The following is a 4,397-nucleotide window of genomic DNA, read 5'->3' as shown; positions in this document are numbered from 1 at the left end:
AATATATGACATCTATCATCATATCTACACTACAGATAACATAAGATAACATTTGCACGATATCTTGATATAAAAATTCGGCTCCTACACAATACCATCCCAACAGTGAAGCATGGTGGTGACAGAGGAAGGCATGCTGTCCAGATGCACCCAGGACCTCAGACTGGGCTGAAGGTTCACCTTCCAACAGGAAAATGACTCAAAGCACACAGTTAAAACAATGCAGAGGCGGCTTAGGGACAACTCTGTGAATGTCCTTGACTGGTCCAGCCAGAGCCCTGACTTGAACTCAATGGAAGCAAGTCTGGAGAGACCTGAAAATGGCTGCCCACCGATGATCCGAGGATCAGCAGAGAAGAAGTAAAGGTAAAGGGTCTGAGTACTTATGTCATTGTGATATTATAATTTTTCCTTTTCACTAATTTGATAAAATTTCTAAAATTCTGATTTCACTTCGTCATTATGGGATATTGAGTGTAGACTGATTTTAAATGATTTTAGCATGAGGCTGCACAATAACAATAGATGCAAAAAGTGAAGGGGTCTGGAAACTTTCTGACTGCACTGTAAAAAAAACAACTGGAAAAGTCCAATATATTTGACTTAGTGCTTAACCATACGGATGTGCCTGAATAAGCAAAGTATATAGACGCCTCCCTCAAGTCAAAGTTCATCATTCAAGGTAATGAAACCCACATTTAATGGCCATACTGCTATACTGTCTGCAGTGTGATGTGAACGCGGTGTAACACTCATTATAACGCGGTTAGCATCACCACAGTGACAGTGTTGCTCACCATCATGCATTGCACCGCTGGTGTCGAATTTCATTTTTATTACGACACAGACTGAAAGAGTTCAGATGCAGCTGGTGTTTTACTCACTGACACTTCAGCAGAGAGGATGTTTGCTGACACTGTGGCCTGAGTCCAGGTTTCCTGCTTGAGTGACAGTCTTTTTAAGCAGCTGACAGCCTCGTTGCTGATGCCCAGAATGCAAGAAGGACTGCAGGCCTGCGTCTGGTGAAGGCCTCGCTGAATGACTTCGGAATTATTTGAGACTTGGGGTAAGAAACTAGTCTATTTTTCATGCAGGCTCCAGGGCAATGAAAAGCTTTTAGAGCCCCTAGTCCACACCCTTTTTTTTAAATGGACATCCAGTAAAGTTAAATAAGAATCTGTCAGCTGGATGGAGCAGCTAATGGAATCAGATTGATGGTCGAGACAAAGCTCTGCTTGAAGGCAGCAGGGTGGAAAGGCGGAATGGCTGCTCCTTGCCCCCTTTAATCGGACTGATTTACCCCAGAAGCCAAACCCTAAATGGAAACAACTGGTCATTTCACCCAGCGTTAAAAACCCTCAAGCCTCCATTAACACTCAGCTCCAGCATTTTCATCCTCACTTTCTCCTCTGATGTGTTTATGTGTATTAATGAATCTTTGGAAAGTGGGCTTACCTATAAAAAAAAAAAAATGTTTTAGCAATACATTATAATGACACTATTACATCCAGGACATAGCATGTTTCTGTTGTAGAACTGAAGCCATTTCTGTTATATATATTTTAAGTTGTGAGTGGGTTGGGGATTCGGCCTGGGAGACAGGCTGGGAGTAGGAGGCACGATGAGATTGCCTATCACTGAACGCACCAGAAGCCCCCTCCAATTCAAACAAACACTTGGCAGTACACGGCACTGCGGCAATTACGCAAAAAAGAAAAAAAGATTCAATTTAATCTGGTGAATGGGCTGAGTGTGCGAGTGTGTGGCCTAGTCTGAAGGGCTCGTCTGACATGGGACACAGATGGGAAGATGATAGAGAAAAGGGAAACGGGAGAAGATAAAGGATGGACTTTGTGTCTGTGGATGTGTTGAGAGAATACGAATATTTATCCACCCCTTTTTTTTTTTTTTGTAACTGAAAGATGCTCTGTTTGACACAGCAGGAGCCCCAAACTGATATCTGAAGTGGGATTTGTACCAGGACTCACAGTCAACACAAAGTACCGCTGTGTGTCTGCCAGGTTTCTGACTGTGTGTGTAATGTCCAACTTGCAGTATCTGATTTGGACAACATGCAGGAAATTAAGCCCAATTACAGGTCTAAGATTGGCACTATCTAAAGTCCAAAGTAATTCATTCAAATCATGTGTTTAGAGATCGAGCTATATGCAAATCAAATGCATGTGGTCGAGTGACTGTATGTTTGTGCGGATAGAAAATAAAATGGCAGCAGAACGTGTTCACATTGGCCTGACAAAGACCTTTTTACTACAGGAAAATTAATGAGCTACTACAGAGCATATGATTCAAAACAGAATAGAAAAGCTACAGTAAAATCTCCACTGGTGGCTTATAAATGCCGCTATATACGTAAAACAGCTTCAGGTTGAGATATTTAGTTTCCAGGTTCCTGCGTGCCGCGGAGCCGCTGCCAGCGGCGTTAATAATGAATCGGCTCGAGTTTGTTAGTCAACTGGGCACTGAGCTGAGAGGGCTGGCACAGGGGGCTGGAAATGTGACTGAGGAGGTCACAGGTTCAGATCTCAGGTTAATGAGGAACTTGTATGATGGAGAACACACACACACACACACACACACACAGTTATTCAGCCAGCAGAAGGTGTTTCTTTGCCAGTGTGTGTGTATGTGTGTGTGTGTGTTTTTAAGTTTACAAATGACACACTGGCAAGTTTTCTTGTGGGCCTTCAGGCAAAGGGTGAATTTAACTTTTCCTCCTTTAAAACCAAATCATTTTTAGAACAATTTGACCCAGCAAACAAAAACAACTTATACAGCTAAGATTGATTTTAAATTATATTATACCATCACAAACTACAGACACACATTACAATATGTTCCAGTGCTGATCCATTTTTCTCCACCAGAATGCACCAGAGAAATGAATCCCCTACAGTCATCATAATCACTTTAAAGTCTCCAATTTATGTTTGAAAGTGTAGCCTAATGGCTGTAAAATGATACTGTTACTGAGAAAAATTGTTTTATTATAAGTGTTGATGCATGAGTTCACACCACACTCCTATGATTTCTGCTAAATAGGCAGAAACAACTCACAAAGTCAGCAAAACAGCAAGAGGGCTGCTCTTTCCTTTCTTTCATATGTTTCATAGGCTTACCAATACAGTATAACTCATAGGACAAATATGCACCTACACTATATGTAACACACATGTATATACAGTCGTATGTGTGTACAGTCAATTAGTCAGTTATTTGTGAATGGGAAGTTATTGTTATTTAGTTGCACTATTAATGTCACTCTCTCATGTTATTGTCATTCTCATTATAATATTACAGGTTATTGTTTTGCACCATTGTTGATGTTTTTTTTCATGTCATTATAATTGTTTTGTTTGTTTTTTTAATTTCTTAATATGTACAGGTTGTCCTGCCCTGGTTGTGTATATCTGGTGTGTTTTATGTGCCTTTTCAATTGAATTGAATTGAAAGGTGGGTAATAATAATAATGATAATAATAATAATACATTTTATTTGTGTTGCACTATTCATATACAAAATGCAGCTTAAGGTGCTTGACATTAAAAATAAAACACAGTTCATTCATTAGGCATACCACTTATCCTTTTAGGGTCACGGGAAGCTAACACTGGGTGAGGCCGCGGTACACACTGGACAAGTGGCCAGTCAGGACTGACATATAGAGTCAAACCACCATTCACGCTCACATACACACCTACGGACAATTTAGAGTCACCAATTAACGTAAACCTAGATGTCTTTGGAGTGTGGGAAGAAGTCGGACGACCGAGAGGAAACCCTCACAGGCAGGAGGAGAACATGCAGCAGAGAGGCCCCAGCCGGCCGGCAGGTTCGAAAACCACAACCTTCTTGCTGTGAGGCGACTGTTCCACCACGCTGGCCCCAGAAAACTGTTCCAACTAAAATATCTATATATAACAGCAATATCACCAGTTACCATTACCATAGCCATCATCACTGTTACATATAGCCCCTGTCACCATCATCATTTTGATAATTGAAAGATTATTAAGTGCTGTACCTCAGAGTCCTGGGTTGGATAAGAATCCAACAATCTGAGGTGAAGATTATTCTAAATCTTGTTGGCTTTCCGGCAGGTTTGGCAAACTGACTCAGTGGATGATAAAAAACGAGTTATTTGGTCGTGTCTTCTCAATCCTAGAATACATGGAGATTTGGGTTTAATACAGGATCATACCCATGTGTCAAAGTTGTTTTTTATATCTCAATCTGATGCCTTCCAGTGTTATCCTACTGTACTCTTTCTGAACCAAATCAAAACTCTGGGTTCACAAAGTCCTTTTCTCCCAAAGATAATCTTTATCTATTAGTTTTACTACAGAGCAGCTATTATCTGAGGTCCAAGGAGCTTTGGG

General features: G+C 40.8%; 1 long non-coding RNA gene across 1 annotated transcript; it reads left to right on the top strand.

Moving 5' to 3' along the window:
* The first annotated feature begins 916 nt into the window (after nt 1–916).
* Nucleotides 917–3,775, top strand: LOC111221306. Its single transcript, XR_002665086.1, has 3 exons — nt 917–1,066; nt 3,404–3,471; nt 3,611–3,775. It is a non-coding gene; the product is annotated as an uncharacterized LOC111221306 (long non-coding RNA).
* The last annotated feature ends 622 nt before the right edge of the window (nt 3,776–4,397 follow it).

The sequence above is a fragment of the Seriola dumerili genome, unplaced genomic scaffold, assembly GCF_002260705.1.
Source record: "Seriola dumerili isolate Sdu_G_001 unplaced genomic scaffold, Sdu_1.0 BDQW01000083.1, whole genome shotgun sequence".
NCBI lineage: Eukaryota > Metazoa > Chordata > Actinopteri > Carangiformes > Carangidae > Seriola > Seriola dumerili.
This window is presented reverse-complemented; position numbering and strand designations above follow the sequence as displayed.